A 27,289-nucleotide genomic window follows, 5' to 3' on the forward strand; every position below is an offset into this window, starting at 1 on the left:
TCGATATTGGTCTCGTCTTATAGAAGGTGTCCTAGACGTAATCGACATCCGTTCATGTTTGGGCAAATCGCGTGGGTTTGTTTGTCCGTTCTTAAATACATTTTTTGTTTTACCGACAACTTGGCTATTGGTAAAGTATTTTTGAGGGGGTAGTTGTCTGGGCCTTACGTCAACTGGGCCAGTTGGAAACATTTTTTGTGGGGGTTTAAAGCAATTTTGATTAAAAGGTTGGTGACCGAATCGCGTTAAGTTACCAAATTGTGCGGGGTTACTAAATTGCGGATTTGGAAACTGAGCGGGATTGGGTGGTACAAACGCATTATTACTAAACGGTCTTTGATAAAAATTTTGAAGATGTTGATTTGTCGGTCCACTGTTTAAATTTTGTAAGTTCGGTTTTTGAGATTTATAAGGCTCGTTCGGAGTCCCATACAATCTTTCAAAATTTTCGAATTCATTTACATATGCCATGGCGTCTTCGAGACTTTGTGGTGTTTTTAAATGCATATTGTTTTTTAAGACGCCTGTGCACCCTGCGATAAATATATTTAGGCCGCTTTGATCATAATGTTTAATGTATGAAAACTTTTCTTCCGGTGTATATTTAGACTCGTTACTTATGAGCTGTACAATGTCGCTCCTTAATAATTGAAGTCTACTTCCAAAATTTATCAAGTGCTCGTTTTTATTGGGCGTAGTCCAAACTAATTCGTGGATTAAACAATTCAGATCTCGGCGATCGGAAAAACATTGAGTCAATGCATCTTTAAATGCTTTCCAATCACTAATTTCTGTGCGATTACCTACTAGAACTGCGGTTCTGCATAGAGTTTTTCCTGGGTACATTCAAAAATATGTATATTTAATGCCAAATTTTCAAGGAAAGCGTAACCATTAATTAAGCTTTCGCATCTGTTGATAAACTTATTTAAGGTCACCTTCGTGAGGTTGAATGTTTTGCAATTTTGATTTAAATAAATTCCAATTTACTTGGGCTATCATATTCTCTGATATTTTTCTTTCACTAAAGGTTAGATTTTTCAAAATTTCACTAATTTCAGATTCTACGTCACTACTTAATGCTTTGAAATACTCGCAACTTGTTCCTGATTCACAACTTAACATCAAAAATTGATAGATTAAAAATGTTTTTGTTTACGTCCTGCCTAAAATTATCCCTTAACAGAGGATCTTAAAGGGGCGAAAGAAAAAAAAATCGCACTTACGGTTTTCTCTTCCCTGATCCTTTGTTGCAAACTGCCTACGAGAGTCTTCTCTGGGTTAGCCAACAAGTTCTTTGGATTGCGCTGTAGCGGTTGAAACCACTCCTCTGGGTAGCCTAATTCGGTAAGTGTCACTCTTCCGCACGATGCGACGTACACACACGAATTGTCTCTGCTTTTTCATTTTCCGAATACCGAGGGCACAATTCTACCGACTGCGCCAATTATGTTCAAGCGAGGACGAGATGACTTTTTAAAAACTTCATTTTCAAAAATACAATCCAAAATTAAGAGTTTCTGCAGCAGCTGGTACAACAAGAATCCTTAATTACTTAAACTAAGACTTTATAGGTTCGCATCCGAAGAGCTGATAATGTAAATCTCACGGTCTCTTCATAGTACCATCGTGGCAAAATGCTGACATCGCAGACCTTACGGTGTCCTATCCTTATTACGTGGAAATCATTGTACATAACTCTCGCTAATATTGTATTAATTTATGCAAAAAGGTATACCAGTGGCGTAGTAGTATAAATTTTTAGAATGTTGTGTAATATTCCTATTTTTAAAACACTAAATGCTACATCCCAAAAATTAATTCAAAAATGTTACGTGACAGAAACAAGAAACATTGTGTTTCTCTTACCTTAGTCCCTATAACTCCAAAAATATGAAAAATAATAAATCACTAGTTCTTTGTTGGCCTGTGAATTGCTAGGTATTAAAAGTGCAATGTGTTGCTCACATTTTTAAATTGGATTTGATTTAATAAGGTTGTATTGTTTTTTACATTCTTATTAACATTATTTTTAAAAATGCGGATATTACTTTGGACCTTAATACAGCCGGCTTATTACATAATATACTTGTTTATTAAGCACTCGTTCCATTTCGCTCTTCTCGTGTCAAATAAACTCGCCACTCAATGCTGTTTCTTTCCACCCACTGTAAAATTTAAAATTGAAATAAATATGCTGTACTAATCCACTCCAATTTACCTTCGAGCGCCCTACAAACAATTTAAAAATCGACACCTATGATGGCAATCCAAATTGAATTTCACAAAAAACGAGATAATGTAAAATTTTAAAGTCAGTTTTTAGAATGCCCTAAAGTGAAATAAAAAGGATATCCAGTTTTCTGCTATTTAGTTTCCCTAAAGACTTAATGAGAAATCATGAGGACAATAAGAAAACAGAAAAAAGTTATTATTACAGTTAAAAAAAGCAAACTGTAATAATTATGACATGTTATGAGGGGAGAGAAATACCATCTACTACAATTGATACTGCAAGGGAACTTCATGGTGAAAGGAGTATAGGAAGAAGACGTAACTCATGGATGAAAAATCTTCGTGACTGGCTTTGTCGGGAATACACATAGAATTGATCATTGCCAACCTTCGCAACGAAAACGGCATTTGAAATGGACTACAAAAATCTCAAATCACTGACATTTTAAAACATATTCTTCCGCCGCCACCTACGATTTATCTAAATTAACAGTTTTTGTTGATTAGTTACTTAACATTAAAAGATATTGTTCAGTTTTCATTTTATTATTTTTCGACTTCTTATGAATTTATATATATAAACCTATAGCTTATCGATTGGCCGCGAGTACAGCACCAAGAAGTTATTCTTCTTCCTTTCCTGGCGGTATTAAATTCTTGAACTTAACTGGCCATCTATACCCGCCAGCGCCCTTAGGCGCATGCTCCACGAAAAATCACGGTGAAGCGCTAAATCGGTCGCTCTCATCGTGTGGTTCAAAAAGTGCCGTTGAACGCATCAGGTCATGTGGTGATCAACAAATTTCCTCACCACTCGAGGCACAGAGGACGCAGCACGGGCCGGCCCCTCCGGAAGGAAGACCAAAAGCGAGGTAGGGTCAGTTAAGTAATCAAAAATCTTTTGATCCTGTCTTGAGTAATTTTTGCGACTTCTTGCTGTGCCAGCTGCGGCCAAAGTCCGTTTCTGCGCGGACAAAACAGATATAATACGTAATATAGTAATAAAATTATTGATAACAATAATAATAATAATAATAAATAGTTTATATTATAACAAAAAAAAAATAATATTTTTCAATGAAAAGTAAACATATAGCCCAAAAGCTTTAAATAGCTATTTTACTCAACCATTAAAAAACTATTTATATATTTAATAAATTGCGCACTATTTATTGAAATAAAAAATGGATGAACAAAAAATAAAATATGAAAAATAATTACAAAATCGGTAGAAAAACAAAACTCTACTATAGAAAATTCAATTGAAGATAAACAATTTGATAACTCAATATAATACCTAACTAATAACATAATTAGCAGCACATTATTAGGAAAACTGTATTTTTAACAAATGATCTTTGTACCTTTCTTTAAATGAATATAAATTTAAGGTACTAAATTCCTGTGATAAAGAATTATAAAAACGAATTGCGTTGAATGTGATAGATCTACGAAACAAGGCACTCTGATGATGTGGCATCGTTAGTCTGTACCTGTATCTTACATTCACAGAATGGATAGTACTCCTAGGAGTAAGCTGCGCTCTCAGCAAAGTGGGTGAATCGAGGTTAGTTTTGGTTAGCATTCTGTAACCTTTGAATACGGCACTTGCACTCGTTATCAATAAAAAAAATCCCCTTAACTTTATTTTTATTTCCAAATATCATTAAAAGCGATTTTGATGGGTTTAGCTTTAAATTGTGGGCACGAGAAAGTTCAGTAATTTTGTTAAGATGTTACCATTAAAATGAAAACAGCAATACAATTGAGTATCCTCGGCATATGCCTGAAAAATTTAAAGATTTTAAAATGTCAGACGTGTAAATCAAAAAAAAAAAACCACTGCTATCACAGCATATTTTCTTATATCGATTTAAAAAATACGATTTAATCAGCTCGGGTGAATTAAAGGAAAAACCATAGAAATTCAGCTTGGAAATCAATATGACACTTATTAGAGCATTCGCAGTACTTGACTTTCGTTTAATATATATATATATATATATATATATATATATATATATATATATATATATATATATATATATATATATATATATATATATATATATATATATATATATATATGTATATATATATAACCAAACTACCAAAACCAAAATTAACCTCGATTCACCCACTTTGCTGAGAGAGCGACTTACTCCTAGGAGTACTATCCATTGTGAATGTAAGATACAGGTTACAGACTAACGATGCCACATCATCAGGGTGCATTATTTCGTAGATCTTTCACATTCAACGCAATTGTAGTAGATGGTATTTCTCTCTCCAAATAGCATGTCCTAGGTATTAAAATTTGCTTTTTTTACTGTAATAATAACTTTTCTCTCTTATCTTATTCTCATCGTAATTTCTCATTAAATCTATAGGGAAACTAAATAGCAGAAAACTGGATATCCTTTTTATTTCATTCTCCGGGCATTCTTAAAACTGACTATAAAATTTTACTATATCTCGTCTGAATGTAAGGTTTTTGTGAAATTCAATTTGGGTTGTCATCATAGGCGTCTATTTTTAAATTGTTTGTAGCGCGTTCGAATATAAATAGGTAAGAAATTTTGGAGTTAAATAGTACACCATATTTATTTAAATTTTAAATTTTGCAGTGGGTGGAAAGAAACGGCATTGGGTCGCGAGTTTATTTGACACGAGAAGAGCTCAATGGAACGAGTGTTTAATAAACAAGTATATTATGTAATAAGCCGGCTGATGTGCTAATCACGTGTTCTAAGTCACAAGGCATCCCTTCAACTTGTGACGAATAATGTTTGTCTGTGTATTAAGAGCCAGAGTAATACATTGCCGCTCTGAGCGAGACTGTTCTCAATTTTTATAAATATATATATATTTTTTTAATATTTATAAATAACGTTAATAACAATGCAAAAATCAATAGAACCTAATTAAATCAAATCAAATTTAAAAATGTGGGCATCACTTTGCACTTTTAATACCTAGTAATTCACAGGCCAACAAAGAACTAGCGATTTGGTATTTTTCATACTTTTGGAGTTACAGGGACTAAAGTAATAGAAAAACAATGTTTCTTGTTTCTGTCACGTAACATTTTTCAATTAATTTTTGAGATGTAGTATTTAGTGTTTTAAAAATGGAAACATTGCATAACATTCTAAAAATTTATACTGCTACGCCACTGGTATACCTTTTTGCATACATTAATAGAATATTAGCGGGAGTTATGTACAATGATTTCCACGTAATAAGGATAGGACACCGTGAGGTCTGCGATGTCAGCATTTTGCCACGATGGTACTATGAAGAGACCGTGAGATTTACATTATCAGCTCTTCGGATGCGAACCTATAATATATATATCCTCCGTTAAGACTTTTAATAGGGATAATTTTAGGCAGGACGTATCGGACTTCAAGTAGTTAGGGAAACAAAAACGTTTTTAATCGATTCATTTTTTATGTTAAATTGTGAATCCGAAACAAGCTGCGAATATTTCAAAGCATTGAGTAATGACGTAGAATCTGAAATTAGCGAAATTTTAAAAAATCTAACCCGTAGTGAAAGTAAAATATCAGAGAAAATGACAGACCAAGTAAATTTAAATCCAAATTGTAAAACATTCAACCTCACGAAGATGATAGCAATACCTTCTATAAGTTTATCAACAGATGCGAAAGCTTAATTAATTGTTACGTTTCCCTTGCAAATTCGGAATTAAATATACATATTTTTGAATGTACCCAGGAAAAACTGGTAGGCAGAGCCGCAGTTCTAGTAGGTAATCGAACAGAAATTAGTGATTGGAAAGCATTGACTCAATGTTTTTCCAATCGCCGAGATCTGAATTGTTTAATCCACGAATTAGTCAGGAGTAGGACCAATAAAAACGAGCACTTGATAAATTTTGGAAGTAGAACTCAATTATTAAGGAGCGACATTGCACAGCGTATAAGTAAGCAGTCTAAACATACACCGGAAGAAAAGCTTTCATACATTAAACGTTATGATCAAACGGGCCTAAATACATTTGTCGCAGGGTGCACAGACGCCTTAAAAAATAATATGCATTTAAAAACACCGCAAAGTCTCGAAGAAGCCATGGCATATGTAAATACATTCAAAAGTTTTGAAAGATTGTATGGAACTCTGAACGAGCCTTATAAATCTCACAAACCGAACCGCTCAGTCTCGAAATCCGCAATTTAGTAACCCCGCACAATTTGGTAACTTAACGCGATTCGGTCACCAACCTGTTAATCAAAATTGCTTTAAGCTCCCACAAAAAATGTTTGCAACTGGCCCAGTTGACGTAAGGCCCAGACAACTACCCCCTCAAAAATACAACAACAATAGTCAAGTTTTCGGTAAACCAAAAAATGTATTTAAGAACGGACAAACAAACCCACTCGATTTGCCCAAACCTAAACCCATGTCGACAACGTCTAGGACACCTTCCATAAGACGAGACCAATATCGAAACCAAAACAACTATTTGCGATCGAACCCAAACAAGCAAAATAACTTCGTTTTTGAAGAATTACATTCAAATGACGTGACGGACTTCGACAACCAAGACTCTGAGGATAACTTAGATTATTTTGAACCTCGTTTTGAAAATAATTTTCCTCAGAATACTTTGAGACAATCGAAGAATCAATACAATGTTAATTAGAAAATCAAAGCAAACAAAATTAAGAGGTACCCCAAAACTTTTGCGAAACCAGCCAAGAAGAAACCCCAACTTAATAGAAATAAACGTATCTTCGTATAACCCCCTTCCTTACTTGCAAATTAACTTTTTAAATATTAAATTATTTATTGAGATTGGTAGTAACAGATCAATATTAAAACCCATTATTGCTGGACAGTATTTTCCAAATTGTATTTATAATGCACAAAATACTATAAAAACAGCCGTAGGCAGCCAAAACACTCAGTTTGAAGCTACAGCTCCATTTTCAGAATTTGGTATCGATTACGAAATCGATTTTATTCTTTTCGATTTTCACGAGCTTTTCGATGGCGTTATTGGATGAAAATGAATCTAAATATTGACTTAAATAACAAAATACTTTCGAATAAAACAATTCAAATTCCTTTTAAGTTCAGTGAATCCGCAGATTTAAAATTTTCATTTTCGATAAACTCTCATGAGAAAATTATGAAGAATTTGCGTTTTTGAAGGCGATATTTTAGTACCTTCTACTGAAATAAATAAGTTGTTTATTTCTAGAACGCTGTCCCACGCGAGAAACGCATTTGCATCCGTTGAAATACAAAACCACATCGATAAAACAATAAACAGGACCTTGTTGTAACCAATTCCCGTAAGCATTCGAAATATATTCTTTCGAAACAATCAAAAAAAAAATATATATATATATATATATATATATATATATATATATATATATATATATATATATATATATATATATATATATATGTATTCTCACGTATTGATTCACGGATGGAAAAATGTGATGACACTATATTCCGGGATATCATCCGTTCGCTCGTTGAACTCCGACTGGAATCCTGCATCCGACTGGAGTCCTGCAGACGTTTCGCCAAAATCTCACTTGGCATCTTCAATGCTCGAGCATATATATATATATATATATATATATATATATATATATATATATATATATATATATATATATATATATATATATATATATATATATATATATATATATATATATATATATATATATATATATATATATATATATATATATATATATATATATATATATATATATATATATATATATATATGTATGTATATATACGTGGTGATACGGGTTGTTCGCTTAGAAAAGACAAAATTTCATTATTCATTCAACCATTAATAAACTTATTAAAATGGTTGTTTCAGGAGATTGCAATATATTTTGCTTAAGTTTTTAGTGTCGGTTTATTAGTTTACAGCATTTTTGTTTTTTTGGATTTCGACCATTTCTAATATTTCCCGTTTTTTTGTGTTGTTTTCACTTTATAAGATCTTAACCCTATCAAAACTAAAGGAATGTTTCATCTCCGTACAGTGACTCTTCAGCGCAGTAGTATTTTTTTTATCATATTTGTTACCATTTATTCTGCTTTTGAGGTATTGGCTTGTCTGACCGACATACACACGCTCGCAGTCCTTACATGGAATCTTGTAAACAACATGACCTTTTTTCCCATCCGGTATTTTGTCTTTTAGTATACTATAGTTGTTCTTCATTAGATTAAAACCCTTGTGAGCAACAGTAATGTTGTGGTTTGCGAAAATTTTGCTAGAATCTTCAGAAATACCCGGTATATAGAGAACAGAAAAATAGGTGTTGTTATTGATATTAGTATTGGTATTAAAGGGGGGCGCCCTCGCTGGCGTCCAAGCACCCAGATGCGCCCGTTGTGCCCTCAGGCCGCTCTAGAGGGCGTCCAGAATGCCGCCTCTCCTATAGAAGGTCAGCAACTCCTTTAGCCCAATACCGTGCACTGAGTCCGGATCCATCAGGGCCGTTCCGAAGACTCCCAATCTTGCCCATGTCAAGGCAGGGCACTCGGTGAGCAGATGATACTGGGTCTCCTCCCCTTCCATGCACCACCTGCACTCCGGGTCGTCTCCAATGCCTAGCAAGCAAAGATGTCTCCTAAGCCTGCAATGTCCTGTGTAGGCCCCTGTTAGTGCTCTACACTCCCTTCTGTTCAGTCTAAGCAGCTCCCTGGTCCGAGGGAGGGCGGGCCCTTCCATCATAAGCCTCGCCTGCCTCATTCCCGGAGCAACACTCCAACCCACCGCGGCCCGGTCTCTCGCCCAGGCTTCGAGAGCTCCCCGCCTCACACACGGGGCGATCCTCAAGCGGGGTTCCGGCTCTATATGCCTATGCGAGGAGCCCTCCCTGGCTAAGGAGTCCGCTGCCTCATTGCCCCGGATACCGGTGTGACCCGGGACCCAGACCAACGTGACCTTCCTCTACTCAGCCACTCACCTCAGTGCAGCCTTACTATTCGAGCAGAAGAAGACCCTCCTGCTTCCATGGTTGAGCCGAAACACCTCTCTGGCCGCCATTAATAAAGCGAAAATTTCCGCCTCAAACACAGTGCAGTACTGACCCAGAGGGACCCACAAGCTCGATCGCAGATCTCCCATTCTGGACCCGCCCGTGTACCAGACAAGTCCATCCCAGGAGCCGACTCTGCCCTCTCTCCACTCTTCCCTTGATGGGAAAAGAAAGGTCAATTTGTCAAAGAAGGTCATCTCGGGGATCATGACGACACTCGGCATGCCCATGACCCCGCGATCCCCGCGCCAGCCCTCTAAAATGTCGTACGGACCCCGATTGAAGGTTCCCTCCCTCAAGAGCACGCAACTCGCCAGCCTCACAGCCGTCCTGGCCGGTGTTTTTTTGTTTTTCCTGATTTCTAGATTTTTTTTGGTTTTCGTTGTAAAAGAGATAGACGCGCTTTTTAAAGATATTGTTGACTAGTGTTTCGGGATAATTATTTAATTTGAGTGCCAGTTTGGCTTTTTCGATTACTGTTTTTCTGAAACCCGGATCAGAAAGCTTTCTTTGGTGTACTGTTCTGATTTCTGTTTGTTTGTTGTGCAGTGTCAAGCCTAGGAAATTTATTTTGTTTTCGAATTCTATTTCTATTGTAAATTGGATTTGAAGGTGATAACTGTTAAACAGTTCAAGGAATTCGTTTTGTTTGTTTTTGGGAAGGGCTGCAATGCAATCGTCTATGTATCTATAGAAAAACGGAATGTCAAAATTAGCATTATCTAGGACCGATTCTTCCAAATCTTCCATGCCAATTTGGGCTATGGCGCTGGAAATTGATGCGCCGATGGCACAACCGTCTATTTGTTGGTAAAACTTGTTGTTGTATAAAAAATATGTTGAATTTAATGTCATTTTAATTGTCACTGAGCGGAATGTCGCAGCAGCAGAAATCGATCCCCCTCATGCCGATAGTGTCCTGTATCCAGTCACCTTTTGAAAAAATATCTAAATATTTAAAAGACATTCTTCAAAACGTTATAAACAAAAACAAATATTATATTAAAGACTCTTTCGACTTTAAAAGAAAATTTATAATATTTCCATTTCAAAAAATTACACCCTAATTTCACTCGATGTCATTTCTCTATATACAAACACTGCCAAAGAAGTTATCGCCAAAAAATGGGACAAAATAAAAACGTTTACAGACATTCCGCTCAGTGACAATTGAAATGACATTAAATTCAACATATTTTTTATACAACAAGTTTTACCAACAAATAGACGGCTGTGCTATGGGCACATCAATTTCCAGCGCCATAGCCCAAATTGTCATGGAAGATTTGGAAGAATCAGTCCTAGATAATGCTAATTTTGACATTCCATTTTTCTATAGATACAAACAAAACGAATTCCTTCAACTGTTTAACAGTTATCACCGTAAAACCCAATTTACAACAGAAATAGAATCCGAAAACAAAATAAATTTTCTAGACTTGACACTACACAACAAACAAACAGAAATCAGAACAGAATGGTACACCAAAGAAACCTGGTCTTCCAGATACGTCAATGTTTACTCCAAGTACCCTTTCCACCAAAAAAAATCTGTTATTATTGGCCTGGCTGACCGTTCTATCAAGCCCTCTGATCCGGATTTCAGAAAAACAGCAATCGAAAAAGCCAAACTGGCACTCAAACTAAATAATTATCCCGAAACACTAGTCAACATTATCTTTAAAAAACGGGTCTACCTTTTTTACAACGAAAACCAAAAAAAATCTAGAAAACAAGAAAAATCAAAAAACACCTATATATCGGGTATGTCAGAAGATTTCAGCAAAATTTTCGCAAACCACAACATTACTGTTGCTCACAAGGGTTTTAATCTAATGAAGAACAACTATAGCAAACTAAAAGACAAAATACCGGATGGGAAAAAAGTCAAGTTGTTTACAAGATTCAATGTAACGACTGCGAGGGTGTGTATGTCGGTCACACAAGCCAATACCTCAAAAGCAGAATAACTGGTCTCAAATATGATTAAAAAAACACTACTGCGCAGAAAAGTCACTTCTTAAAAGGTGAAAACAACACAAAAAAACGGGAAATATTGGAAATGATTGAAATCCAAAAACCGACACTTAAAATTTAAGCAAAATATATTGCAATGTCATGAAACAATCATTTTAATAAGTTTATTAACGGTGGAATTAACAATGAAATTTTGTCTTTTCTAAGCGAACAACCTGTATCACCGTTGCCCTTCCTTCCAGTCTCGCAAAAAAAAAAAAACGATCGTACCTCGCATTATTTTTATTCCGTTTAGTCCGTATCTCGTCGGTCACGGAGAATGTCGATTTTGTTTTTAATGGTATTTTGACTTTTTCTTGTCACATTTGTGTGTGTACTTTATAGAATTTATATCGACATGCATTTGGATTTTAGAAGAGTGGTAAGCCTTTCAAATTTCTCCGAATTTGGCAAAACTAAAACGTAAAGACCTTTTTAGATAATAATATGCGACAACAACCCACTGTATTTTTAAACGTTTTAATGGTACGATGATGCCCCCCCCCCCCTTTTCGTTTTGTGGAGAACTTGTTTTGTAAGTTTGAGATTGTGCATTTGTAGACACTAATTATTCTGAAGAACGTCATGAATGACCGTGACTTCAATAAACTGGCAACTTTTTGAGCACTTTTGTTATACACAGACCTAAAACACAAGAATCAACACGCTAATATATATAAGAAAGGTCTAAGATACAAACAAAATAAAACTATATATATAAGACTCGGCGTAGTAGAAAAGTAGAAAAGAGTTTATCTTCAAACAGCCTACCTACCTGACGACATCCTTGGTATATATGTATATATCTGTGGGTTTATAAAACATGAGTGCTTAATAAAGTTCTTTCGTTCTTTTTTATCGTCATTTAATGGCTGCGATATACTAACAGAAATTTGTTAAAATCGTTAAAAAAATTGAAATCGCTTAAAAACGTACAATAATACTTAGCCCATAATTTTCGTTTTAATAACAATCTATTACTACTATTTGTTTATAATTTCCTGTATCATATAATGAACAGTAGCTTGAGCACCTGCGGCAGTGCAAATTTCTCCTAAACAATTTCTGGGGTAAATTATTTACATTAAAATGGAAGTTGTGTTAATTTAAACTCTAGTTAATTCGAAATGATTTAACGTTTGCAGGATTACGTAATCAACGAGCGGTTCCCAAACGGCAGAACCAAAGGAAAAATACTTGCATTAGAATATGCAAGTGTCGTTAGCAAGAATTCCGTCGTATATATTTAAATATATTATTTAATAATTGGACCGGCCAAAGCCAGCAGTTGGTTTGCGATGTAAGGAGTGCGGAGGAAAAATTAGCCTATGCAATTTATTACAAATTTACTTGACAGTTTTACATTATTCTGTCGCGAATTATTTCCGCAGCTACGTTTGCGCTCGTTGGTAATTTAGTAGGAATTTGGATTTTTCGCACTCGTTCTTTTATTGCGGATTTGTTAGTGACTTAATTTACAACATTTGTTTTCCTCAGAGAAGGTGACGAAAGCACAACGCCTGAAAGGAATAAAATAAATAAATGGCTACATTTATTCAAGAGAAAAAAAATAACATTATCACGTTAAATTATTATAATTTATTAATTAAATTATAATATATAATAATTAAATTATTTTTATTTCAACACACAATGCATTCTTTTAGAACAAATTTTAAAATTAATTAACAATGCATATAAAGTAGGTTAGAAACAATCAAGCAGTCCCCAAACAACAACGGCCAATGAATAAAAATCCACCCCCATTTTATTGCTTGGGCAATAGAAACTCTTTATGTAAATTTATATTTAAAATAAATACATAAAGCATGTCGAAAACAGAGCAGTCCTATGTTGCGGTAGTACAGATTGAAATCAAAATTAGATTTATACCTAAATTTTTTTCTAAAGCAGGGATGTACCTAGGAGAACGTGGTGCCAGCAAGCAAGCATCTTTAAAAGAAACGGCCACATTGACGAAAATTCCAACATCAACTGTGTGGAAAATTGTCAATAATCCCATTTCAGCGAGGAAAAAAGAAGCGATGCTGACATTTTCTCGAGTGTAGATGAAAATGATCAAGATATAATACGGAGTAAAATTTACCTGTTATACGAGGAACAAAGCATGCCGACATTAGATATCTTAATTAGGAGGCTTGAAAAAGATGAAACCTATGTTAAATGTGGCAGAACTATCTTATGGAAGTGTATTCAACACATGGGTTTTAGATTTTAAAAAATCGACAAAAGGCAAGTTTTAATGAAATCTTTTAGAATTCGGAAATGGCGACTGCAATATCTACAAAAAATTAGGATTTACACAGAACAACAAAAGCCAAGTATTTACTTGGATGAAATCTCGTTCGACACTTATGATACCCCGGAAAAGGGTTGGGTTGACTCAACTGATAAGTGTAAAACCAACGCACCATCAAAAAGAGGTAAAAGAATAACTATTTTGCATGCTGGCTCTAAAGATGGTTGGATTCCAAATGGACTTTCTCTGTCTGCGAAAAATATTAAAGATTCTTTTCTGGATTACCATGAAGACACCACCGCTGGTTTATTTGAAAGTTGGTTTAAAAACAAACTAGTTCCAAACATTCCTCCCAATTGTAATTGTAATGGACAATGCAAGTTATCACAGTAGACAGTTGACTGAAACCCCTTCGTCTGTGATAATTGTGAAAAAAATCTAGAGCATACAGTTTGAAGGCCACCTTACCACTGTATATTTAATCCCATTGAACATGTTTGGCACCAACTGAAATCTGCCATTCGTCGTAACAATGGTTTTCCCCGTGTTAACTCCAATGTCCTCGAACTTATAGAAACCGAAGTTTTTAACATCCCTCCACCAAGTTTCGCAAATTCTGTTAAACATATAGAAAAAGCAAAACAATCGTATATCCATATTCCAAATAATATAGAAGAAATAATATAGAAGAAATAATAATTAGAACAGGTGATAGTGATACTGATATATTATGTGAATAATTTTAAGTAATTTAAGTAGGTAATAAAAATAATTTGTAATTTTATTTTATATTTAAACAAAAATATAAAATAAATAAATAAATATTGTTTAGTTGTTTATTTACTACGGACCTATTCGGCCATATTTCATTCTTACAGCTTGCCCGGGTCTTTCCTTAATTCGTATCAGTTAGTCACTTTCTTATATCTATGAACAGACTTTACCCGATAAAACGTCATAATGGAAAATACTAAAATTAAAATCCGTAAGAAAAGCTGATTAGTATCTGTATCGAAGAGCAGGTATGTTGGATTAGTTTAATGACGTGTTAATAACTGAAATGAGAAAGTCCGTCACAATGGGTTGTAATGCCATCAAATATGAAATTTTTCTTTTATTTTTTGTTTAGTTTTTTATCACTAACATGGAATTCAAGAAATGCAAACAAGGCCAAGTGATCAACGCTAGTTCGTAAATTTCAATTATAATGATATTAATTAATGATAGCACAAATAAATTCCAAGGATATCCCATGGAAATCTGAAGGGCTGTACTGTATGAACCAGGGATATACCGATTCGAACGTGAGCTATCCACAGGATATCCAGGAGATACACTTTGTTACTAATTAAGCAGTCCCTAGGATGTTCAAATTCTATATCTGATAGATACGCACTGTACATAGGATATCTTAGAGAAATCTAATTTTAGAAAATGGCAAGCTACCCACATGTTTTGAAAAAAAAAGCTGTTATACTTTAGACATTCATTCATGTTGTTACGGATTTTCAGTTCATAATGAAAATGTATGTCAGATATCATGTTGTCTGAAATATATCGGTCAAATCTTCGAAATAATTGCGCTTACGTAACAAATAATTTTAGATATATGTACTTTTCTGAAACAAGAAATGTTTAAAATGTATGGATAAGCGAGTCTGTATCATACCAATTAAAATATTATAAAGATAAATTTATCTATATAACATTTTAACTTTCTTGTTTTTAGAGATATCAAGGTAAACAAAAAACCAAAATGTAGGGTTAGTAGCCAAAATCTCTAATCGTTATCTTGTAGAGCTCAAGAAGTAGCAACGAGAAAGCGGTAGCAAGGAGAAAGCGGCTTTTATTTTTATATCTACTTAAATAAGATCAGAAAAAATCCGCAGATTTTCGGTTTTTGACATATCTTCGAAAGTGATAGGAAATTTGTAGTTTCCTAACCTGCATATTCTTAACCTAAAAATTTTGCAACTTTTTTCTAATCTAACAACCTTCGAATCTCTTATGGTTTTCAATACCTTCATGCTACACAGCCTTATCTTGGACACACTGTATACACCGGGTTAGTAAAAAGTAACAGAAAGCTTAAATATCTCCGAAACCGGCAAAGCTGAAACGATCAAATTCAATATTTTTTTATTTTAACAGCAATGTTGTCATATTTACCATTTTAACGTCACACTTCAAAATTTTGTTTTAAAATAAATGCGCATTCCTAATTTTAGTAAGGTCACATAATTTCAAATTTTTTTTTCTATTAATTACTAATCTGTAGCAACACCGCTTTTTCGGTATAAACTACCGAAACGCTTAAATATCTCCAAAACTGCCTACTGGGGGTTTTTGAACATGCAGAATTCAAACAAGCTAACAGCAATCTTGGCAAAACCTTTCACTTATGCACGTCTATAGTGCTCGATGTTCAGGAGACTTTTTTATTTACAGTAGGAAATCTGACAACACAGAACATTTCTGCGTGTCCAGTATTGGAAATATATAAAAGTTCCGACAGTATTCACTGCTAGCAATTTAGTAGTTTAGATTGTATTCTTTATTTCGTTTATTAATAAAATTGATAAATTCTTATGACAATAAACAGAGTTGATAAATATTTCATTAAAAACACAAGGCAATTTTGCGTTAGTCAATTTACGTCGAAATTACAGGAAAAATTAACACATATTTCTCATATTGCCCAGAATATTCCCAAAAAAAAATGTGTATGGTTTTAATGAGCACTTGATAACTCTAATCGCAAATGTTTTAAACTCGCAAGCTCATATTCGCTTTCAACAAAATATCAAAGAAAATAATCAGCCGATATTTATACAATACAATAAATTATACAATAAACAGAAATACCGCAAGTTTTGTGCTATTTAATAAATAAATCCATGAGGCAAGCTGTCTTTTTAGAGCAAGTTTAATTACTTTTAATTCAACCATTGCAAAACAACGGAATTCTACACGATTTAGACAACTATTGACTAATTAGTTTTTTTGCCTAGTTGCTCTAACCTACTTGAAATATTGATGTGTTCAATTCCCATTAATTTCATTCCAATTGTGTAGGAGATAACAATTTTGTAATAATATAAAGGTAATATCTGCGCAAGATAAGCACTTTGGCTAGTTTTGGTTAGTTTAAACAACGCCAACCAAAAGAAACCGAAACAGTGAATACTTAAAACTTTTTTGTTATTGATATGCTACTGTGAAAACACAAATATTACAAAAATGTGAACAAAAACTAACTATGGTAAAGGTACAGTGCAGGAAAATTAATTAAATCAATTTTAAATCGGTCACACATAGTTATAATTATATTTACAGCGTGTTGTGATATAAGTTATGATTGTTGAGTGCAGGGATATAACGTTTTAAACATTTGTTAATAACATTTTAATCGATATTAACAAGACACTGCTGACATATTAAGAATTATCCAGTTGACCCTTTCAAAACGTTTTCTAAGTGTTTTCGGGTGGTTGATGTTGTCATGGTATAACTAAAAATAAAACATACTTTTTAAAAAAAATTCAAATAAGAAAAGAAATTGCCTCCGTATAAAATTTTCGATAATGATGCACGTTGGAGTTTTTTCTCTTATCATAAAAGAGTTTTGTTAAACATGTTTAGTATTGAATTACACGTCAGACTATATTAACATCTAAATATTTCTTTCCAATTTGATAATTATGTGTAGTGTCTGATCTACACTTACAAATGTCAATATTTAAAGATTAAAAAAGATGGTTGGTGTATTGAAATAGGGCAAGTAATTTCGGGAAAAAAAATCTCCACAATCGTTGCTGTTAAAATTTTACAAAAATAGGTGATTATGTTAAACCGGCAGCTTTCGTACTTTAATAACAGACGATGTAAGTCATAAAATGGCAAGCACTTTTTCGATGGAAACGCGGGAATAAATCTAGTCAATATGCGACATACTTTTACTTTTACTAAATTATTTTTTCGATAAAATTATAGTCACGATTACATAACAGATGCAAATTAATTGGGTGAAAATGTAGATTTATTTAACGCGAATAGGTTAATAATTAATACAAGTTGCAGATAATAAATTATGCGTGGTCTGGCATCTAGGGAACTGAAAATACAGAATGGCGCGATAGCGTGGCAAAGTGCAGAAAAAATATTCCATAAAATGAAAAGGATTAAAAAAAATATTTTCAAACTTACAGCGTGTTTCATAAAGGCCTAGGAATACATAAATATGTTTTTATTCTTAAAAGTAAGAAACTGCTGCCGAAACCCGAAAAGGCGTCTTTAATTATGGATAATGCACGATATCATTCTAGACTTACTGGAAGTGTACCAAAAGCATCGACAACAACAGAAAATGGTCTTAAACTTTGTTAAAAATTGTCAAAAAATACTAAACAAACTTGCTGTATGCTGCAGACCAAATAATTTTTGAAATGCGTCATCAAATTTTAAGATTGCCTCCTTACCATATTTAATGCCATGGAACTGGGGTGGGCTCAGTACAAAATATTAAAAAAATATATCGTAAGTAAGGCAAGGCACGATGATACTCCAGTAGTAAGTGTCTGTTTGGAGCGCACATCTCCAGCCAGTTACTAGTGCTGAAGTATAAGTGGAAGCAGGATGAACAATCTATTTTATTCTGTCTGGCATTTTATTGCCAACTATGCCATCATAAATCGTACCGACTATATCAATAAGTCGTATAACTTAAATATTAGATAGATATATACAAAATGATAGACATTCGAAAAACACCTGAACTCCTTGTCGCAGGATGTGGTTTTCAAAAGTTTTCTTTAAACTTTATATGAGAAATGTTAATTTAATTTTTAGGCGAATTTTTTGTAAAGTTATAAAATATTTGTATGATAAATGTACGGACAATAAAATAGTAAAATATGACAAGAATTCAAGAAACGAAAAAGTAGAAGCTTTAATCGGTTATCGCACGGAAAATATCCTACTACCTACTACAGTAAAAATGGACGCCCCGCATGCGGCACTGATATTCTGATTTTCTGAGCATTTAACAAAACACAAAACTAAGCTGCACTTTGCACCACTTTCAGAATATTTAACCTAGGCTTATTTTAAAAAAATACTGCCGTAAAAATGCCGCATCCAAACTTATAGACGATGTGTCAGAGGTCATGTTGGTCATTGGTTAAGAGCGATATTTTTAATCTCCCGCATGTGCACGTTGAATGGACCTTCTCAATAAAAGTTTTCGACAAAAATGCCCTGTATTTAATAATAATTTTTAGCGGCATTTCCGACAGCTGTAATTTTATTATGCCAAGAATTTCGTAAAGTGGTACAGTCATTTTTCCTATACTTGTCTAAAAGTTAGTTCGAATCGTTCATACAGGGTGAGTTCAAATGAAAAATATTAATTTTCATGAAAAAATGAACTATAAATTATACGTTCATTAATTACTCGTATCGATGCCCTTTCAATTTTATTAAGCATTTCCTATACCTAAAGTAAATATTTTTTGAGGTATACACATTTTTACTACCAATAATCTGAAATTTTTCAAACCGTGCGAAATATCACAAAAGATTGAGAACAAAATATTACCTGACCTTGAAAAGTCTACAAAGACGAACCAAGCAAAATTCTCTCTGATAGTAGCCTTCGCTACATGTTAATGCAAAATATAATGCATAAATAATTCATTTAATCCGAGATGTAAATAAAAATAAAACTATGAACTGTGAAACTTTAAACAGTATTTTGCGCTAGGGATAATTTAAAAATTCTAGAAGAATATTACCAATAGTTCCAGAAAAAAACATTAAAACTAGGAACAGAACTGCAAAACAAGGAAGAACTGTTGAATTAAATTTTACTTTATTTATTGCTCGAAATATCTCCCTTCAACTGCGAAGCACGATATAATACGGTCTTTAAGCTAGCATTTCGTGACTAATATTTTGAAAGGCTTTTATCCTCTGTTTCATGTTCTCTTTTGTTGTCTTCTTCTTGTATCAACTTCTCCTTTGGAGGTTGCTGATCATCATGGCTACCCTCATTATCGATACTACCGATCTAAATAATACAATTGAAGATAGACCAAACCATTCTCGAAGATTGGGCAACCAAGAGATTCTTCGGGGCCCTACACTTCCATAATGAGTTTTGGCAGCTCATATCTTGTACCGCGTGATATATGTCCCAGGAACTCAAGTTTGCGTTTTTTAATGGTAAAGAGCATTTTGAGTTCTTTGCCCATTCTTCCTAACACTTCCTCGTTTTTAGTTCTACTCTTCCACGTGACTTTCAGCATACATCTATAAGTCAAAAGTCAAAGTCATACATCTATAAGTCAAAAGCTTCCAACCGCCCAGCCTTCCAAGCTATAAAGCAACACGGTGCATTATGGTGTCAAGGTATTTGCAGTGTCTTACGTGTTCAATTGACCTGTTGCTTCCTTCCTTTTTGTTGTCACCATCATTTTAGTCTTGTTGATGTTCATGTTGAGACCGTAATCTTTGCTAGCTTTCATTACTTTGTTTAATAGTCTCCGTAAATCCTCGAGGAAACCCGCACACAAAACTGTGTCGTCAGCGTACCTAATAAGGGGTGTTTTTTTTCGATGTATAGAACTTTAAGTTGCAATAAACAACTATGGATTATTCGATTGATATGAATTTTATTTATCTGAAAGATAATCTTGTGGCATTACATTTTAAATATGATTTCTGGCATATGAACGCCACAGCTGGCGCGGATGTAGTCCAATCTGGAAGACCAATTTTCGATGACGTTTTCCAACATTTGTGGCCGTATATCGGCAATAACACGGCGAATGTTGTCTTCCAAATGGTCAAGCGTTTATGGCTTATCCGCATAGACCAATGACTTTACATAGCCCCACAGAAAGTAGTCTAGCGGTGTTAAATCACAAGATCTTGGAGGTAAATTCACAGGTCCAAAACGTGAAATTAGGCGGTCATCAAACGTGGCTTTCAATAAATCGATCATAGCTCCATACCGATCACCATTGACTGTAACGTTCTGGCCATCATCATTTTTGAAGAAGTACAGACCAATGATTCCACCAGCCCATAAAGCGCACCAAAGAGTCGGTTTTTCTAGATGTAACGGTGTTTCGACATACATTTGAGGATTAGCTTCGCTGCAAATGGGGCAGTTTTGTTTGTTGACGTAGCTATTCAACCAGAAGTGCGTTTCATCGCTAAACAAAATTCTCTTATGAAAATCGGGAACAACGGCAATCTGGTTTTGGGCCCATTTGCAAGCGTTGTTCAGGCGTGAATCTGTTCATGATGAATTGCCAAACCAAACTGAGAATAAATCACTTAACAGCTGTTAAATCGGCCGCCATCTTGAACAGTAATGCCAAGTTAAAGTTCTATACATCGAAAAAAAATACCCTATATTATTAAGGATTTTCCCATTTAATACTATCCCAGCGGATTCGTCTTCTAATGCTTCTCTCAAAATGTTCTCCGAGGCCATAGCAACCCATTGAATGTTGTTGTAGGGGCAGTTTTATATTGCTGTTTTCTTAACATATCTTCACAGAAAATAGTACGTCCTTGTAGGATCAGGCGATCTAATCGGACCTGCTCTTCTCTTCCAGTGTTGATAATATCAATTATTTAAGTAGTTTGTCACTTGAAGAGCATAGCGTGCAGAAGTTCCATGATGAAGGTACCACATTCGCTGACTCACTTCATTAGGAATAGTTCATAACATATTTTGCAACCTCTGCTCTAAAAAGTCTAAATAAAATTTCCTAATCACTGTATGTAAAAATGGGGCCCCACAACTTTATTTCCCTTGATACCACCCCAAACATTTAAAGACCATTTTTCCTGACTGTGTGTGTCATCATGAAATGTGATCCATTATTAGAATAATAGTGAAAATTATGCCTATTAACACAATCGTTTTTAAGAAATGTAAATAACACGTATTCGTAAAAACCATTTGGCTCAAAAAATTTTTCTTGTGCCTATTCACAAAATTGACAGGTTTCAAATAATTAATTATTTGCCTGGCCAATTGTATGGCCAACCCACATTTTCTGGGCAAACTTAGATATGCATTTCCACCAAAAGGGGCGATCTGATATTATTTCTAGTTCAATTATATTTTGGGCTTTAGCAAATTGAAAATTTGAAAGTTAATAGAAAGAAAGGATTTTTTTCGCAAAATTAAAGATTAACGTATTTGTTTTTTGGATTATTGCGATATTTTCTCATAGTTTGATAAATTTTCGGAATTCTGTTCGTAAAAAAATACCTAATATCTAAAAAATACTCAGTTAATGCAAGAGCAGAAAGAGTAATTAATGGAAGCATATATACAGGACGTTCAATTTGATTTTTCATGATATACACCCTTTATAAATGATTCGAACTAACTTCATGACAACTATAGAATAAATGACTTTTTAAAAATGTTGGCATAATAAAATTACAGCTCTCGGAAATGGGTCCAAAAATATAATGTAAAACACAGGCAATTTTTGACGAAAAAAAGGCCACAAATTCGAAAACACTCGGTAGAGGCCGCAACAACCCAACATTGGATGATTGAGTATGAAAAGTAGTATCTACTAATTCAAAAATATACAAGGTGTTCTATTAAAAAAATAAGTTCTATTTACCAAATATTTATGAATCAGCCCATATATTAAGTCTATCTATAGTTTTTATTTTTTTTTAAACAAATAATAAATGAGATATTTTACACACTATTTAAACACCCAGCAGAGAAGTATCGCTAATGTTAAATTTTTATTTAGTTTGTTGCCAAATCAGGCTTTTATCACTAGAAACAACGCTACCAAATTTCAAAAACAAATTACCTCCGCTGTACCAAATAAAACGCTGACTTATCATTTAGGATGCCATATGATATTTAAAAATGAAATGTATGTATTACTTTTCCCACAATACATTTGAAGGGCAAAAAATTAATCCGTTGCCGACATTTCTACGTTGTGACTTGCTTAACAGTTTTCAAATATTTAGTGTTGTCACACATTCGTCCATTAATAATTGGGTTTAGTTCAGTAACCAAAACCCATCAATTTTTAAAAAATTAACCATCTTTATTAATTATTGAATTATTTATCTGGGCAAGTATATTTTAATGCTCAGTGTTTAATTTTATATAGACACAGGATTTCGATTACTTTAAATGAGACAATTTAAATGCAATAGATACTTAACCAATTTAATCTAATTTCAGCTGTAGATAATTAAGAGATTTTAACAACCATCAGATAACGACCTGACGAAAGAGTTACATTTGGTCAGATAAAAACAAAATGTGTTTTCGTGGCAGTCTTGATAGTTATAATGAATTGTTTCTATCAAAAATGTGTTTAATTAATTTTTTTAACTGCTTTTCCACATGTTACTACTTAAATACGTCAATAGTTAATAAAAAAAAATCATATCCCAGCTTGTGTAAAAAGTCAATTTTTTTTACATTATTTTATCTTTTGAAAAACACTTAATTTCAAACTTCTTTAAAAACGAAGAAATGAAAGTTTATCTCCGAAAATAAGTTTTGAAGAGAAACCTGAAATTTGTTTTTGAAACTACTCTATTGGGTTTTCCGTTTTCATTAAAAAATATTTAGTAGCATATTCACCCTGTATATATGACACTGTCTAGGTCAGGTACGAATTAATGAATATTCCACTATTTAAGAAATAAGTTGACTTAGCTCGGTAATAAGTTCCAAAATCTAAGTTTTATTATTCATTCTGTTAAAGCAAAACACTATTCCGAACAAAAATTATGTATATCCTTATAAATAGGTGAGCGGGTTCAACTATAAACTCATGACAAAACTATTTACCTGCATTATGCTGAGTTGAGAAATTTGTTATTGTTCCGTACACATTATGCACTTTGGCAGAATTATTTCTTCAGAAGTGCCGAAAGGTTTCCTGGCGAATGACATTATTCAACTCGCAAAAAAAATTTGCGAAATGGTGTCGGCGAAAACAGTGCATTCTGGCGATAAAAACCGGGAAAAATTGTCAAATTTTAAAGAACCTGAAGGAATGACAACCGTCGATCTAAGTGACAGCAACTACAAGGAAGAAAGTATGTATATAGTTAGGTTCTACTTTTTAAAGAATAAAATTCACGAATCAAAAAAGTTATACTTACTCATATACTGCACCTATACTTTCCCGATATGTGATATTCAGCAATCGAAACTGTATTTTGGCGCAATATATATATATATATATATATATATATATATATATATATATATATATATATATATATATATATATATATATATATATATATATATATATATATATATATATATATATATATATATATATATATATATATATATATATATATATATATAAATTGAATTTTAAGTTTTTGCTCCTTAAAAAAAAATATACTTGAACGTGTTTCTCCAAACTGATTGCGTCAAATATACACAACGCGGCAAAATACCAGGTACTATATGAACGCAGATGTATAGAGTGACACGATTATGTGGCACTACTCTCAGGAAACACTTTATTTCATGACATTGAAGAAAAAATTAAATACAAATTTATTTGGGTTAATTCAGACATTTAATTTATTATATCTTCATTGATACATATTGATTCGTTGCGCTGTGACCACTACCAACTTTTTTATTTTAAATTGAACACTATATCTATTAATACTAAATTGAAGGAGTTGAGCAATATATACCAATATGGTATCTAAACTCAACATTTTGGCATTTCAATCATGTTTCAAATTCTGTCTACAGCCATACATCGCGCATCATCATTTTTTTTAACGTTTTGTAGTGCAAGCAGTGTATCTAAATGAAGTATTGCATTTCGAACAAACTCAATTTCATTTAGATACTGTATACCTTCCCGTATTTGGTCTCTGAATTCCTGGATAGTGGATGGTTTATTTTTATACACTAGCTCTTTAAGAGTGAACTAAAAAAGTCCAGTGGAGCTAGGTCTGGGCTTCTTCGCAGCCAAAAATAATTATCGTGATTACCTATCCATTTTCTTTACTATGTATTTAGATAGTTCTGTATGGCAGCCCTCTAGTGGTAAGGATCACCATCATGCCAAAAATTAAATTAAACTGGTAAGGTTCAGTATTGCACAGCAATTTAAATTACTTTCAGAAAACACCTTTACTAAAATTCTACACGAATTATTAATTTCAATCGCCATTTTCTTTGTTTTCGCGGTTCCAGTAATGTACACTTTGTAAAAACTGATTTGATAATCCAAATAATGTCATAAAAAATATTTTCTTGGAAGTTACTATCCATAAAAATATTGCAGTGCTCTATCCTGACATTAAAATTCTGCCAAGTTTTTGCACAGATAGGATTTCAATTTATTAATCAATTAATTAAAAAAGGCGCTTGCCGGATAGATGTTTCAGAACTGTTTCCAAAGTGAAAAGGAATATCTAGTTGCTTTTCTTCACTAAATATGTCACGAACCATTCTCTTTTTGTATTGCAGGCGTCTCTCACTCCTAAACTGTAAAATGTTTTTTTCACTGGATTTTGCCTCAATGGAAATTTGTTCAGATTGTTTCTAACAGTTCAACTTTTATTACTTAGTTAATAACAGTCTATAATAACAATTTTCTCTACCATAGTAAACTATATAAACAAAAACAAGTAATAAAGAAAACTAATTCGTGTTTTAAATATTCTACAATTCTATAAGATGTTACAAAATTTGGTGCAGTTATTTTAAGTGTATATTCGTGAGCCAATTTAATTTGGAAAATAGGTTTCGTACTGAAGATGATGACTAATAATTCAGAAACGGTGATTTGTAGACCGTTCTTATTATTCATCGTTGAAGTCGCCATCCAGTGATCTATCAGACTTACCATAACACACGGAGGGTTGGCCTTTGAAAAAAAATGAAAAACTAATGATGCTCAAAGTTTTGCCAAGTAAACGATAAGAATATCGTCTTTTATACTGAAAGAGAATTTTAAACAAGATTGACATTTCTTAGATAAATCAGTTTAAATATCCAGAAAATAAATATATCATTGAACTATCTAACAAAGATTTTTTTAAATCAGTATTAATTTATGGAGTGTTCTATTTGATATTATAAAGTTAATGTGGTGACGGCGAAAAGGGTTAAAATATAATATAATAATATAATAAATGAAAAGTCCAAAGCAACGTTTCTATTTAATTTTTTGTTAAATCCCTTTTAGTTCGTGAGGTAATGGTGTCTGAAATAAAGTTCGCCACTCACTTAACTCAGATATTAGAAGAAATGCATAGTTGCATCCAGATTTTTTTAGTTTATAATCTGCGGTAAATATCAGCTTTGTTTTTTTAAACAGGACACCCTGCTCCACGGAAATTAAGAGAAATGATGTGATAAATGATGAATGACTATGAATTTTATGACAAAAATGACGTTTCCAGTCCTTAAATAATGAACTATCTTCTTCTAAGGCGGCCTTAATTAGTTAATTATTATCATATATTGAGTGGATATTTTGGATGATAATGAATACAGGGTCAGCGAAAGTGAACTAATAAAATTAAATTAAAAAAACTTAAAAAGTTTTTTTTTAAAACGGAAACCTCCTATTTTTATAATTTTGTTCTAGTAAAATAATTGACTGTTTAATGTTAATACTATGAACGGGTGAACGGAACACCCTGTTTTATTAATTAAAGATTCATAAATGCAGATGAAACTATGCAACTTCTCTATTTCTACATATTTACATATCTATATTTATCATTCCTAGTTTCTAAGTTAAGTGGGTAGGAACCCTTATTCCGGACAGCCTGATAGGGAACCTAGTTGAACTGTTATATGAAAATTACAGGTATCAAACATTGGAAAATGTGGAATTAAACCAATATTGATGCGGGCAAGGTAGAGTCGACGTTCAAATTTTAATGGAATAACCCTTTTTTGGATTTTCCGCAAAAGTCCGGACATATTCCTTGTATACATATTTCCCTGTATTTCATATACCAAAATTTCACCGTTTCTCAAAATAGTTAACATTTTATGTCACAAATTGCGATTGTACATGGAACAATATCTGCAAATTTTTACATGTAATCAATCCTCTCAAACTTTTCTATATTTACTTAACCTGTATAATTAGTTTATTGGTCAGTGTAAAATTTGGTCACTGTAAAAATTGGTAATTTCGATTATTAATAGTATAAAATTAATTTAATTAAATAAAATGAAATCTAAAAAATCGATTTTTTCAAATGCAATTTTTCAATTGTATTTTTTTTTACTTACAAACAAATAATCTCAATTCACTTAACTCACTCACCCACTTAACTCAGATATTATAAATGATAAAAAGAGTGCATAATTTCATCTAGATTTTATTTCTTATTTACACATGGAGTTGTAAATAGCAGTAAAGTCTCAACATCTATTGTTTTTTTTATTTTGCTATTTTTAAAATTTTAATTATTTTCGGGTAAAAAAAAAATGCTTTTGAAGTGAATAAGGTGAAATTCATTCGTTTATTTATTTAGGTATTTGTTTATCCATTTCCATCCTCATCTAGAAACTTTGTAAATAATATTAAGAAATTCTCTGCTCCAGTGTCGTGCTAATAAAAATTGAATTGAAGCTATGTTTTGTTCGGAAACAAAAAGAATATAATTTTTTCTCGAAAACCGCTGAAAAGAACATATAATATTA

The 27,289-nt window shown here is 33.0% G+C and overlaps 1 protein-coding gene across 4 annotated transcripts in view; it reads left to right on the forward strand.

Moving 5' to 3' along the window:
• LOC132701000 (serine protease nudel-like) overlaps nt 1-27,289 on the forward strand; it is a 181,079-nt gene that overhangs the window by 73,020 nt on the left and 80,770 nt on the right. The window contains exon 1 of one of the 4 annotated variants that reach the window (XM_060668609.1): nt 11,652-11,688. The exons of the other annotated variants lie outside the window; for them this stretch is intronic. The gene's annotated coding sequence lies outside the window, so the exon portion shown is untranslated. Of the gene's footprint in view, nt 1-11,651; nt 11,689-27,289 lie in introns of those variants that run through there. 4 annotated transcript variants of the gene reach the window in all.

The sequence above is a fragment of the Cylas formicarius genome, unplaced genomic scaffold (genome assembly GCF_029955315.1).
Source record: "Cylas formicarius isolate icCylForm1 unplaced genomic scaffold, icCylForm1.1 PGA_scaffold_4__25_contigs__length_36172078, whole genome shotgun sequence".
Taxonomy (NCBI): domain Eukaryota; kingdom Metazoa; phylum Arthropoda; class Insecta; order Coleoptera; family Brentidae; genus Cylas; species Cylas formicarius.